Raw genomic sequence first — 15,400 nt, forward strand, 5'->3', positions numbered from 1 at the left:
TTGAAATTTGTCCCTGTAATGTTTTCAATTAGAAGCTTTCTTGCATGTGACGTACCAAGGGACAAACAACACTTGGAGTTCGAACGAAGGGACTCCCAGAGACGAATATGATTAATGGGATAATCTTGTAGATGACAATAGTTAGAGGCAGTTCCTGCCATCCCGGCTCTCCGAGGACCGGGACTCCTCACTCCCATACAAGCAGCTGCACATTCCTCAATACCACCCTTATCCAGTGCAAGGCCGCGTTCAGCGGGCTCAAATTCCTATAATATGCACGTTTGGCAATTTCCTATTGTGCAATTCGAGCTTCAGAAGTTAAAGCTCCAAGTTTCCCGGGATGGCTTGAGAGAGGCTACAAACGCAATTGATTTTCTAAAGCATCATTAAAGGTGGCTCTGTGAGGAACTAGACAAAAGCGCACCCCAACCAGCACAACGGCTTTCATGTGGCGCTGAGGACACAAAGGGCAGCCTGTCATCTGCGAGTCAGTCCCCCTGAGCTGCCCTGAGGGGCAGGTGGATGATTTCATTCCTGGTTTACGGAGAAGTTAGGAGGCCAGCCTGAGTTAGGGCCCAGGAGACTGGGTTCCCGGCCTCTGGCCTCTGCACTGAGCCCGCCAGGCAGCCAGGGCCTTCGGGGACACCTCGGCGCACAGGGACAGTTAGTGGGGAGGACAGAAATGCCCTCTGCCTCCGTGCCGGACACCAGCTGCAGAGGTCTTGGGTGAAATTCGATTAGGACCTCTTGCTCATTTGCTCTACGGTGGAGAGGAGGCCTTCGAAGGCTCCCAAGAACATCTAGGCAAGGATCGTTCCCGACGACATCTGTCCCATTCCATTCGCCACGTTAGGCCCTCATCCTCGTTAATATTTTGGGCACACCCTGGCTGATTTTCCCTCTTTCGCCTCTAAGCAAAGACTCTTCTCTGTTTACTGTGTTGGGCCCTTCACTAGTTTTGCTGTCTGCCCAGGAGAATTCAGCTTCCTCTACAAATTGTCTCGGAGGATCAAGACGTAAAGCTCCACGCAGAGTGAAATCACAGCTCAAAGAGAGTTTTCCTCAGGCCCCCGCTCCCTCCTGGTCGTGTGTTTTTCTCTCAAAGGTTGAGAGATCCCTTCCCACCTGAAGGTCAGGATCTTGAGTCTGGTTTTCTACAAAAATAGAAAAATACGAAACTGTTCATACTAAGATATAAATACCTGATGGCAGCTTCAGATGCTCATAGCCATGTGTGTCTTGCAAGATCCAAAGCTTTAAACTATGGAGAAGATGATAGTCCAGTGAAAGTTCAGGTGTGTAACAGGTGGAGGGAATCTGAATAGTGTGGAAGGCGGGCGGGAGGGAGGGAGGAGGTTACTGTAGCTCCTGAAATCATCACCTACACCAGTGGTTCTTAATCTTGAGCATGGATCAGCATTCCCTGGCGGGCCTGCTACCCCACGGACTGCTGGCCCCATCCCCGGAGTCCCTGATTCATTAGGTGTGGGACAGGACCCAAGAATTGGCATGCTCAACAGCCCCAGGTGCTGCCGCTGGTCGGTGAATCACACTTTGAGTTGCACAGGCTTGGACCCTGTGTGCTCCACGGACACCAGGAGGCAGGCTCAGCAAGAACTGTTAACGATGCCCAGAATCAAAATCATCAAGCTTTTAAAGAAAGGGTTCGTACCCCGACCTGTAGGTAAAATGACCCAAGTGGAGGTGAGTAGGTGGAAAGGAGACTTTGGCTAGATGGCCTTGACTGCAATTCTTTCAAATCCAGGAAGGGAGATTCGCGAGCTGGGGTGGAGGGTGCTTTATCAAGGACGGCTTTTCAGGGTATTTGGGAATGAGGGTTGTTAGCCAGCACTCTAATTGACCTCAGCTGTCACAATGGCAAACAAAGAGATGTAGCTGGGTACCCAGGGATCAACCATCGGGGGTTTATAGATCAATATCCACACCTCGAACTGCACTTGAAAGCAAAATAAAAGCCGGTGGTGTGGACGGCACAGTGCACAGCCCAAGGTGCAGGCAATGTTTTGCAAAAATTTTTAATTGGAGGCAGTAGGAAATGTCTCTTGCTTTTTTTTCCCCTTGTGTTCCATCTAGCTTGCTAGTGATTTTATTTTTCGTCCAGATATCCCAGATGTCGATTAGGGGGATGGTGCAACACTGACCACCTAAACTCCTGAACTTTTATTAATTTACACAATTGGAACCTATTACCACATAGAATGTGTGTTAGTTAAGTTAGGTCTGCAAGACCTAAAAAAAAAAAAAAAGAAAGAAAACAGTTACTAAAATCAAACTGGTCTGGTCATGATCCCGGAGTCCTGGGACCGAGCCCCGCGTTGGGCTCCCTGCTCAGTGGGGAGTCTGCTTCTCCCTCTCCCTCTGCTGCTCCCTCTGCATATGCTCACTCTCTTGAGCTCTCTCTCTGTCAAGTAAATAAACAAAATCTTTTAAAAACAAATCCAACTGGTCTTCAACATGAGTGTTAGTGATGTCACCCAATGTCCATATTATAAGGAAGTTAAAATGAGAAAGAAAGAGAATATATCTATATCTCCATGTATACATACATCTACAGACAGCTTCCTTCCTCTCCACCTGTAGAAAAATAAAGAACATGTTGTTTCCATTGTGTATAGCAAAAAAAAAAAATAGGAAGAAATGTGAGATTGATTTGCAATGTCTATAGTATGTCCTTTGGTATAAAATACATCTAAATTAAATTTATGTCTCCCGTGGAGTTGGAGAATACACCAGAGGTTGTTTTAGGTCTAGAAAAACATAGTTTGTCCCTGCTCCTCTCCCTTAAAAAAAAAAAAAAAAAAAAAAAAAACTTCCTCAGGACCTCTTGAAAGTCAGGCTTGGCTTAAAACTTAAAACTTCTGTTTAAATATATATGTAGACTTTTGAATGAATATAAACATCTTCATTACATGTGTTTTCCTCTTTTTTTTTTTTTTTTTTTTAGCTACATCCGCTGTGGTTTCGGGCTTCTGATTGCTAAGTTGTGGGCAGTCTTTTTGTAAGTCAGTTAAAAAGTCTTTAGGTTAAGCAGTAATTCAGACTATAATAGTCTGTGGTGGTTTCCCAACACAATCCTGCGGAAGAAAAGAAAACACATCAGTTCTCTGAAAGTTGGCTTCTCTTTTTCCAGAGCTCAAGTGCATTTTCGGTGCCTTAAACCATGAAGATCCCAAAATTAAACAATTGGGTGGAAAATTAGATCAACTTCTTTTTTTATATATTGTTCATATTTTGGAAAATGAATCACTTCCCCTTTCTAAGCTGGAAAGTGCAAGAATGAATTGATACATCAGTGTGTTTTGGGTGAAAATGTCTACGTTTCCTGAGTCTGTCTAGATGTACAGGTAAAAGTCAAGACCACCACCATCAACTGATGCTTATAGAAATCCTTAAATGGAACCGTCTCTACCTCACCGACTTCTCTAATTGAAGATCCATTTCCTTTTGGGGGGCTGAGGGAAGGGGACTAAGAAGACTCCCAGAAATGGCCATGTGGTTGTTCACTCGCATTCAGAAAGCCGAATTCACTTACGCCAACAAGCAGTCGAGCATGGTGGGTGCTACGGGAAATGTCAGGTCCCGTGGAATTAGGGACCCATGTGTGTTGGCGCCGTGGGCAATTCCAAGCCGTTTAAAGAGGCCTGGGGCGCACAGGGAAGGTGCAGTGACTGGCCACTGTCACAGCCCAAATGGACTCATGTCATCGCGGGGCCCAGGGTGCTCTGGCCCAGGGGCACCCTGGCCCCGGCCCTGCTGCCCACCCCCAGCCGGGATCAGAGGCCGGGCCTCCAGTGCCCTCTTCCCCCAGATTATTTCTGTGCGGGATGTTACACTACAGAGCGTCCCCTGCCCCTGTCCTCGCCGCTTTTCAGATCCCCCCCAACACCAGATCCGGAAGCTCTGGTCAAGCTTTCTCTCTTGAACATGCAAGAATCTTTGAAAGAAAAGTGATCTCTTGGGCCGCCCCGGTGGCGCAGCGGTTGAGCGCCTGCCTTAGGCCCAGGTTGTGACCCCAGGGTCCTGGGATCGAGTCTCATGTCGGGCTCCCTGCACGGGGCCTGAATCTCCCTCGGCCTGTGTCTCTGCCTCTCTTTCTCTCTGTGTCTCACTAATAAATAAATAAATAAATAAGATCTTTAAAAAATAATCTCTTACGGCTGAGTGGGCTGCCGGCCTTTTCCAAGTGCTTGTGGGCCTGGTCTCACTTTATTGGTGTGACAGAGTCAAGAGGGTGCTGGCTTTCTCAGGGGCGAAGGAGGAACAGTGAGGTCCAGGCGGCCCCGACAAGCGGCCTCGAGGCCCACGGGGACCCCCAGGCCCCACACCACTGCTGCGGAGCTCCCAGCCGGGCCCCCCGCGAGGGCTCCCGAGTGCCAGCGTGTGGCAGGCACAGGCTCAGGCGCCAGGCCCGCAGGAAGAGGACCCGACCCTCTGCTCTGGCCACGTCTACCCTGTGCTGGGAGAGGCGGCCCGCAGGCCGGGAACCAGCTCGCTAGCTGAGAAGGAGAGAGGGCAAGCAGGAGGGGGGGCGGGGGGGCGGCCAGGAGCACCAGGACCCGGGGGTGCTCTAGTGGACACGGGGCAGGCGAGACCGGCCTGCAGCTCTGCAGGAGAAGAGAGTTCTGGAAGGTGCCAAGGGCCCGCACGGCAGGCCCAGGGCCAGGGCTTCCACTGGGGCAACTGCAGAACAGCAGGCTGTGCCAGGGGGACAGGAGTGGGAGGCAGCGGCAGAGGGGCAAGGGGCGGGCAGGGGCAGGTGCCACCCGGCGGGTCCCTGTCGAGCCTTGGCTCGGGCTCCAGGACATCGGGGCCACGCGGGGTGCGCATGGTGGAGGGTTAAGCCGTGCCCCAGCCGAGCACAGCCGGGAGGGCACGGGCAGGGTGCCGGCAGGGACAGGTGAGGGGCCGGCCAATAATCCGGGTGCGGGAGGACGGTGGCTAGCTGTGCGCCAACCAGGGGCACCCCGGCTAAGAGGCCGAGGAATCAGGGCAGTGTCCTTGGGCCGGTGTTACCAGCCCGAGCTCCCCGACTTTGGGGGTCCCCACTGGCCCCTGTGTTCCAGGGCTCCAAAAGGAGGTGGCCTGGAGGGTTGCTGCAGCTGCCACGCCGGGACTCTTCGCAGCAAGCCGGGTCTGCAGCGCCCTGGCTCTACCCTGAGCAGGCCGCTGTGCCCGCCTGTAATGCTTCTTTTTAGTAGGAGAGTAAGTGAATATTTAACAAACGGGGTTTGTTTTGCAGACATACTTTTTCAAAGCGTGGGGCCCACTGTAGGTGGCAGTTAATACGTTCATTTCTCGGTGATAAAACGGCAAGAACCATTAGGGTACTGATGGCAATGGATCCCATTTCCACCCCCACATCCCCCAGCTATCTCGGCTTCCCTGTTCTTGATTCCTCGGGGCTCAGGGGGTCCAGGGCAGACGAAGGTGCGTGCCTAGGGCAGCATGTGGGTCTGCGTGTCTAGCACACACCCTCTGCGAAGGAGACAGGGTGATGGAGGGACAGCATACTGCCAGTCAGGGCAAGAGACTTCTGGGCCTCAGTTTCCTCATCTGTGGAATTAAGAATTGAGCTAAATGATCTCTGTGGCCCACCTCCGTTCTAAGGGTCTGTGATCCTGTGGGTGGTCTCTGTCCATGGGGAGTGGAAGAGAAAGGATTTCATTTAACATCTGGTCTGGAATCCAGGTAAACAGTGCAGCACTTAACTCTTTTGTGCACCTAAGAAAATGTGAGCATGTGTAAATCTTTCGCAGTCTTGGCATGGGAAGCATATTTTAAATCCATCTTACAGGCTAGCCATGTGATGTTTGACCAAACTCTCAGTCCAGAAAGATGTCATAAAACCTGCCTTTTATTGAATGAATTTGATAGACAGTCAAGTCATACTCCTGAAATACATTGTGGTCATATGCTAGACCTCGAGGCCTTGGGTGGGCTTAAGTCATAGCTCAGCTGTAATTTGTTTTGTTTTTTAGAGCAAAGAATATGGAAATATTTTGTTTTGTTTTTTATCAATCTCTGGAGCTCACGTGATATAACTTTCAGAGCCAGCCATACTCTGCTTATGGTCTTGGCAGAAAAGGCAACTGTTAGGAGGTCAAACCAGGGCCCATTTCCGCCCCCTGCAGGCCAGCAGACACCTTCCGTTTCCGGACTGACTTATTCCTTGAGCTTAGCCTTGAGGCATTGGTCCCTAAGAAAACGAAACACATTAAAAAGATTGTCACTGAAGTTACTCCCAGATTTACTTCTTGAAGACCAAGTCAGATCAGCTTTGGCCTAGAAGAGCAAGTAGAGCATGTTTTCTTGGGAGAGAAGAGATGGGCCTTAGGGACGAAGAGGCTTCAGGAAGCAGAGGCTGCAAACAGCCAAGTCCAAAGAAGCCTTCTTGCAGTTTTTCCCAGGCAGCCCCATTGCAACTCCCCTGTGTGGTTTCGAGGCCCCAATTTTCCCTGGTTAAGTAAACTCAAATATATATTTGTATTTACCTAAGGGCACATGTTCAGCCCTTTCCCTGCTGCCTTCTTGGTTGTTAAATGATGGACATCGCTGAGGATAGAACTGTGGCTCCTAGAGAATCTTACAGGTCACTGCGTCCAACTTTCTACCCAAACAAATATTCTTTCTGGCCCACTGAGTGCCACTCTCTTGGTGCTGAAATCTTTCCAGTGACAAGAGACACCACTGCTTCATGGAGCACTGGGTTTAAATGACGGGCTATTTTATATTTAGAAAGTTCTCCTTTATATTGAGTCAAATTCTCTCTCTCTCTAAACTTCCACCCGCCCACTTGTCATCCTCCAGAATCACACTGATTCGTGGATCTCAAAGTCTAAATTCAAACATCCTGGGGCACTGGGTGGCTCAGTGGTTGAGCATCTTCCTTTGGCTCAGATCGTGATCCCGGGTCCTGGGATCGAGTCCCGCGTCAGGCTCCCCACAGAGAGCCTGCTTCTCCCTCTGCCTGTGTCTCTGCCTCTCTCTCTCTGTGTCTCTCCTGAATAAATAAAAAAATCTTTAAAAAAAAACTTTAAAAAATGAATTCAAACATCTCACCTGATCATCACTTATTGTTCCTTTAACTGACCTGATTTTATCAAAAATCCTATGAAGAGTTAGTGATAGCACGTGTGACAAGCCCATGCATATTTCAAAAGGAAGGGAAAGCTGGGAATCCTAAGTGAATGGTGGCCCAGAGCAGACCTTGAGCACAGCTCGGATACTCCACGGAGCAGACAACATTCTCCCTGGAGGTGCTCCCAATGCTTTAATAGGTGTGCTTCCCAGCATCTGATAACAGATCACATTTTGTAATAATTTCTAACATCTTACTTAAGATTAATCCACTATGAATATTTTGACACACAACCCCAAAGGAAATTACTTCCTATCCAAATTAAGTATAAAATTGGGGGAACCTTGTAAAGCTTCTGTGACAGACCTTACTCAGGAAGAATGTCTATTATATTTCTCTGGGCTCTTCATGACATCTAGTGGTAAAGGCTGGAAGAGTCTACAGTACTCAAAGCTACTATGGGGGAAAATTTTTAATCTTATTTGATATTTGCCCTTTGGATATTTTATTTTGTGAAATTGTAAACTGAATTCATTTTTCAACCCACTGTAATGATATCCTCATTCCTTATTTTGGGCATCTTTACTGCTTTATACCTTTTACATCTGAACTTACTGTGAAATCAAGCCTCTTCACAGATAGTAAAAAACACACCATCCTCCTTTAGAAAAAAAGGCATTTTGGATCAGCATAAATAATTAAATTTTGATGTAGAAGAATACTACAAAAATGTTTTGCGTAAATGTATTCATCTTCAAATGTGGTTTTAAGACTTTGGATTCCTGTGAAATCTGAGTCATTTATAGCTAACCTTGAATGTATTGTTATTCACAATTAGAAGTAGATAAATTTCACAGGCAGAGAAGCTGACAAGTCTTTAAGACTTCACACTTAGTTTTGCAGGAAGAGTTGAAGTTAATTAGAAGTGATTATACATACATTGCATGTGTGTGTGTGTGTTGTTGCCCATAGACACTACAAAGGCCTTGGGAAGGTTGCATTTTTTTACGTTTTAAAAATAAACATAATCTCCTTCCCATGTGTTGCTATAAGCCCAGTAAATCTAGGAAGCTCAGCAGGATTGAACAAGGTCATTTCTTGTGAGGACTCCAAGGGGGAGCAGGAAGCAGCCCTGTGCATCAGATGCTGGCATTCTAATCCCAGCTCAGTGCTGGCTTCCCGGCCATGGGGGCCAGGTCATGCCAGCGACAACACACTGGCGGCCTGAGGCTTTGACGCAAGCACCATTAGCATCAGGACTGTGGCTCTTTACCTACAAGACCCCCTGTAAGATGGAAATACATCCTCACCCTGGCAAAAAAGGCAAAATTCCAACTGACTGTACTCACCTCTTGGTTCTGATAAACAGGAAAGTAATCACGACAAGGTATATCTAGTCACTACCTCAATATCACAGAGGATTTACTTATTCTGGTTTCTGTTGAATTTAAATAAATATTTAATATTTTTTTAAATTAAACATAAGTATTTAAGTCAATGACAAAGCCTTTTATCAGTCAGCTCTTCCAGACATTCAGGGTGGGCTGTCTGTAGTTGTTCTGTTAGGGACTTACCGCTAGAGCTCTTGGGTAGACAGGGCTGGTGCCTGGCTCAGCAGGTGGGAGGTCCAGTGCCTGAGTCCACAGGGCAGGCCTACAGCTGGGTTCACTAGGTCAGGCCTGGTGCTTGAGCTGATGATGAAGAGCCTGGAGCCTGGGTATATGGGGGTAAACTTGGAACCTCAGTCCACAGAGCCAACCAGGCACTGGGCCACTGGGATAGGCCAGCATCTGGGTGTGGGAGGGGGCAGCCTGATACTGGAATGGTTTCACTCAGTGCTGGAGGCTGAGTCCACAGGGACCAGCCTGCTGCCAGGGTGACCCCAGAGCCTGGGGCTTCGGGCATTGCCCTCTATTAACTGGGCCTCAGAGGCCAGCCTGGATTTGGGCCTGCATGGTCTGTTTTGGTACTGGCATGGCCCAAGAGCCTGCGTCTGTGGGTGCTGGTTGGTGCTGGAGCATAGGTCTATAGCTTGGGTCCATGGAGCAAAATTGGCACCGGAGTGGGCCTGGGGCTAGGACAGCCTGGCTCTGGGGCTCCCATACTCACTTCATTCTCTTTCTCCCACAAGGAGGGTGTCTCTCTCTACACTGGGCTGCCCAGGCTTGAGGGAGGCAGGATGAAGTAGCATCAATTTTTCCTACACTCCTCAGTGGATGTTCTCTTATGTCTGTACTTCACCCAGGTGCTATAATCCCTCACCTATAACCCTTGGCTCTTGTGAAAGTATTTTTGAATGTGGATACTTGTTCAGACTGACATTTCTGGGGGATGATGAATACTAGGAATTTCAATGCCATCGTTTTGCTAATGTCACTCTAGCTCCCATATAGAACACTTACAACTCAATAATAAAAATGCAAATAACCTAATTTTTTAAATGGGCAAAGGATCTTATACTAAAGACATTTCTTCCGTGAACTGGCTAGTAAGCACATAAAAAGATGCTAGACCTCATTAGTCATCAAAAAATGCAAATCAAAACCACAATGAGACATCACTTCATACCTACTAGGATAACTAGAATCAAAAAGTCATATAAAAACAAGTTTTGGTGAGGATATGAAGAAACAAGAACCCTCATACACTGCTCGTAGGGTTGTAAAATGATGTAGCCACTGTCATATCATATGTATTTTTTGACCACGACACTGTGAAACTTGTAATGAATCACAGGAAAGAATCTGGAAAGAGCACCAATACATGGAGGTTAAAAAACATACTACTGAACAGTGAATGCATCAACCAAGAAATCAAAGAAGAAATCAAAAATTACATGGAAACAAATGAAAATGAAAACTCAATGGTCCAAAGTCTTTGGACAGCAAAAGTGGTTCTAAGTGGGAAGTTATAGCAATACAGACCTACCTCAAAAGGCAAGAAAAATCTCAGATAAACATTTTAATCTTACACCTAAAGGAGCTAGAAAAAGAAGAACAAACAAAACTCAAACCCCTCAAAAGGAAGGAAACAATAAAGATTAGAGTAGAAATAAATGAAATAAAATATTTTTAAAAATTAGAACAGATCAATGAAACCAGGATTTGGTTCTTTAAAGATATTTTAAAAATTAATTTAGAGAGAGGACGACCAAGGGGAGGGACAGAGGGAGAGAAAGAGAGAAAGAGAGAGGGAGAATCTCAAGCAGATGCCACACTGAATGCAGAACCTGATGTGGGGCTTAATTTCACACCCCTGGGATCATGACCTGACCCAAAATCAAGAGTTGGAGGTTTAACCTAACAAGCCACCCAGGTGCCCCTGGACCTGGTTCTTTAAAAAAATCAACAAAATTGATAAGAAATAGGGACACCTATCAAAAATGGATAAATACATCAAAATTCATCAAAAACAGATAAATAGGGATGCCTGGGTGGCTCAGCGGTTTAGCACCTGCCTTCGGCCCAGGGCCTGATCCTGGAGTCCCAGGATCGAGCCCCAAGTCAGGCTCCCTGCATGGAGCCTGCTTCTCCCTCTGCCTTTGTCTCTGCCTCTCTCTCTCTCTCTGTCTCTCTCTCTCTGTGTGTGTGTCTCACATGAATAAATAAATACAATCTTTAAAAATATAGATAAATAAATACGAGAGAGATAGGGAAGATTCAAATAAACAAAATCACTAATGAAAGAGAAGAAATAACAACCAGCACCACAGAAATACACTGTGACAGAATGTTACGAGAACCTATATGCTAACGAACTGGACGACTTAGAAATGAATAAATTCCTAGGAATATGTAACCTAACAAAGCTAAAGCAGGAAGAAATAGAAAATCTGTCAGACCAATTACCGGCAATGGAATTGAATCAGTAATCAAAAAACTCCCAAAAAAGAAGTTTCTAGGACAAGATGGCTTCACAGGCAAATTCTACCAAACATTTAAAGAAGAGTTGATTTATCCTTCTCAAACTATTCCAAAACTTAGAAGAAGGAAAACTTCCAAATTCATTCTATGAGGCCAATATCACCCTGATACCAAAACCAGATAAACACAAGCCAATATCTCTCACGGATATCGAAGTAAAAATTCTCAACAAAATATTAGCAAGCCAAATTCAAGAATACATTTTTAAAAAATCATACACCACAATCAAGTGAGATATTCCCAGGAGCAAGTGTGGTTCAGTATCTGCAAAACAATCATTGTGATATGTCACATCAATAAGAGAAAGGCTAAAGATCACACGATCATTTCAATAGATGCAGAAAAAGCATTCATCAAAGTACGATATCCACTCATGATAAAAAAAAAAAATCCTCCCCTGGGTGGCTCAGCGGTTTGGCGCCTGCCTTTGGCCCAGGGCGCCATCCTGGAGTCCCGGGATCGAGTCCCACGTCAGGCTCCCGGCATGGAGCCTGCTTCTCCCTCTTCCTTTGTCTCTGCCTCTCTCTCTCTCTATCATAAATAAATAAATAAATATTTTTTTAAAAATCCTCTCTGTGCAGTAGGTCCAATGAGAACATACCTCAACATAATAAAGGCCTTATATGAAAAACCCACAGTCTGTGGAAGACAGTATGGAAGTTCCTCAAAAATTAAAAATAGAAATACCATATGATCCAGTAATCATACTACTGGATATTTACCCAAAAAATATAAAAACACCAATTCAAAGGGATACATGCACCCCTATGTTTATGGCAGCATAATTTACAACAGCCAAAGTATGGAAGCAGCCCCAAATGTCCATCAATAGAATGGATAAAGAAGATATGGTGTGTGTGTGTGTGTGTGTGTGTGTGTGTGTAATGGAATGGAATATTATTCAGCCATAAAAAAGAATGAAATCATTCATTTGCAACAACATAGATAGGGCTAGAGAGTATAATGCTAAGCAAAATAAGTCAGTTGGAAAAAGACAAACACTATATGATCTCATTCCTGTGTATAAATTTAAGAAACAAAACAAATGAGCAAAACGAAAAAAAGAGAGAGACAAGCCAAGGAACAGACTCTTAACTATAGAGAATAAGCCGATGGTTACCAGAGGGAAGGTGGGTGGGAGGATGAGTGAAATAGGTAATGGAGATTAAAGAGTATACTTATCATGATGAAAAATAATAATAATAATAGGAAAAAAAGAATTTAAAAAAACCGATATATATGGATGCACCTTAAAAAGATGTTAAGTGAGGGCAGCCCCGGTGGCGCAGCGGTTTGGCGCCGCCTGCGGCCTGGGGTGTGACCCTAGAGACCGAGGATCAAGTCCCACATCGGGCTCCCTGCATGGAGCCTGCTTCTCCCTCTTCCTGTGTCTCTGCTTCTCTGTGTCTATGAATAAATAAATAAAATCTTAAAAAAAAAAAAAAGATGTTAAGTGAAAGAAGCCTGTCACAAAGACCACATATCATGTGATTTCACTTACCTGAAATATCCAGAATAGAATCTACAGAGACAGAATGTGAATTAATAGTTATGTAGGAGTGGGGGTAATGGAGGGATAGGAGGTTGATAGCCAAAGGGAATGGGGTGATCTCTAAAAATTCCTCCTATCTGGGGGTGCCTGGGTGGCTTAGTTGATTAAGCATCTGCCTTTGGCTCAGGTCATGATCCTGGGCTCTTGGGATCAAGCCCCAAGTCAAGCTCTTCAATCAGTGGGGGGAGCCTGCTTCTCTCTTTCCCTCTGTCTGCCACTCCACCTACTTATGCTCTCATTCTGTCAAATAAATAAATAAAATATTTTTTAAAAATTCTCCTATCCTAATCCATTCTAATCACTAAGTAATATGTAGCTTTCTTATTTGAATATTTACATTTTCTTGAAATATTTTTTAAAGATTTATTTATTTATTTTAGATGGGGTGGGGAGGAAGGGGGCAGAGGAAGAGAGAATCCTGAAGTTGACTCCCCCTTGATCACAGAGCCCATAGGGAGAGGCGGTGTTGATGCATGGCTTGATCCCAGGAGCCTGAGTTCATGACCCGAGGAGAAATCAAGAGTCGGCTGCTTAACCGACTGAGCCATTCAGGCACCTCTGTAATATTTTAAAACCTTATTTTTCATGAACATAAATTTTTATCAACCTAAATGATGGCTAAAATAGCTAGCATAGAGGGACCTGACTTTAGACACAAAATTATTTTTTACTATGGATTAAACAATCTCAGGCACAATATACAAATAAAATTGCATTCATCTGAAACTTCTACTTCTTACAATGACACCACAGGTGATTCAGATTAACCATCCACTGGTGACAACTAAATACGCTGCACAAGATGTTTAGAATCTTCTTGAAAACATCAAAGAGTGTAGCCAAACATCAAAGAGTTTAGCCAAAATCAACAAGGCTAATTTTCCCTGAGGTTATTTCTCAACCGTGGGGAAGAAGCTATGTAACTTAGCTGCATTTTTGCACCCTCCTGGGGAAGTAGAAACCAAGTTTGGGGCATATCAGGGATAACGATAAGAAATCATCCATAAACCTGAGCAGGAACCACAAAAGCCACATTGAATAATTGTATTAAAATGTATGTATTATAATACACATATAAGACTTGAGAGGTTACGGTCACAGAGGGAGGAACTACTGAAAAGAGTGTCAACATCCTATAAGTCACATTTTTAATTGCTTCATGAGCCTACAAGTCCGGACAGGCTACAGGCAAAGGTTCTTGCTGGAAGCAGAGAAACCAGAACAGCTTTAGCCATCTCCCAGAACCAGACAGGCAAAAACTGAAGATTTGAGGACCCAGGATCCCATTGAGAAGGGAGGAACAGAAAGCCAATCTTGACATACAGCTGATATTTCCCTTAAGACTTTAGCCAAATTATGAAGCTACGTGGAACTAGAGATAAGAAGTGAGAGAATTTCTGAAAGCAGAGTGCTCGTTAGTCTCATGGTGTTAAGGAGGTAAGAATTAAGGTTCAAATCTTCCAAGGGGAGAGGTCTCAGTGAATACATCTGGCTGCCTGCATTCAGCTTATTGGATAAACCCATGGTTAGAGTAATCGGCCTCACTGTGTCTGCCTAACGGAGGAAATTGTAAACTCACTCTGAAGGATGACAGTATAAGCCAGAGCTTTCCTAACTGTTCATACAAAATGTCTCCCATGCATTAACTGTTAAATAAGTATCAATAAAATAGTATCAAGTTTCTCAAGAGATATGACCAAATGACTGAAATCCAAGAGAAAAAAGTTAAATAGAAAGAAACTGACAAATGATTCAGATATTGGAGTTAGCAGAAAAGGACTTTAAAATAAATACAATTTTTATGTTGGAGGGAAAAAGGAAAATGTTTTTAATGAGATGGAAAAAACAGACAATATCACCAACAATTTAGTATCTTTTGAGAAAAATCCAATAAAAATTCCAAGGATGAAAAATATACATACTGAAATTAAGACCTGGGTAGGCTTAATGTAAGATAGCAGAAGAAAGGATAAGATAACTAGAAGAGGTTATCAGTAGAAAATATGCATACAGAAAGTAAATGCAGAAGAAATGGCAAGGATTGGTACTCCTGGAACTGGAATTCAAGAACAGGAGAGAGAAAATGGGAGAGAAGTAATATTTGAAGAGATAATGGCAAATAATGTTTACAACTGTTAAAAGACATTAAGTAGAAGTTAAGTAGAAGTTGTAGTAGCATATTATGGGGTTTATAACTTGTAAATATAATGTGACAACACTACCACACATGATGGAAGCTAAAGAGAACTGTTGTGACTCAACTTTCCTGTGTTTTGTGAAATAGTATGTTAAATCTAAGTGATACATTAGGCATATATAATGCATACCCTAGAGTAGCCACTAAAGAAAGAGAAATTTATTATTTTCAAAAAATATTTATTTATTTATTTATTTATTTATTTATTTATTTATTTATTTATTTTATTTTTATGAGAGACACACACAAAGAGAGAGAGAGGGAAAAGCAGGCTCCATGCAGGAAGCCTGATGTGGGACTCGATCCCGAGTCTCCAGGATCAGGTCCTGGGCCAAAGGCAGCGCTAAACCACCGAGCCACCTGGGCTGCCCAAGAAAGAGAAATTAAATTGAATTATGAAATTTCGATTAACACATAAAGAGGCAAGTAAAAAAAAAACACAACAAAGAAATACAAAAGAACTAAACATAGACGGGACAACTAGAAAACAAACAACAAAATGGCAGACTAAATAAATCATATCAATCATCAATCTAAATGTAAACAGAATAATTCCAATTAAAAGGCAGAGATTGTCAGACTGGATTTTAAAAGACCCAACTCAATGCTTTCTAGAAGAAAAATATTTT

The sequence above is a fragment of the Nyctereutes procyonoides genome, unplaced genomic scaffold (genome assembly GCF_905146905.1).
Source record: "Nyctereutes procyonoides isolate TBG_1078 unplaced genomic scaffold, NYPRO_anot_genome, whole genome shotgun sequence".
NCBI lineage: Eukaryota > Metazoa > Chordata > Mammalia > Carnivora > Canidae > Nyctereutes > Nyctereutes procyonoides.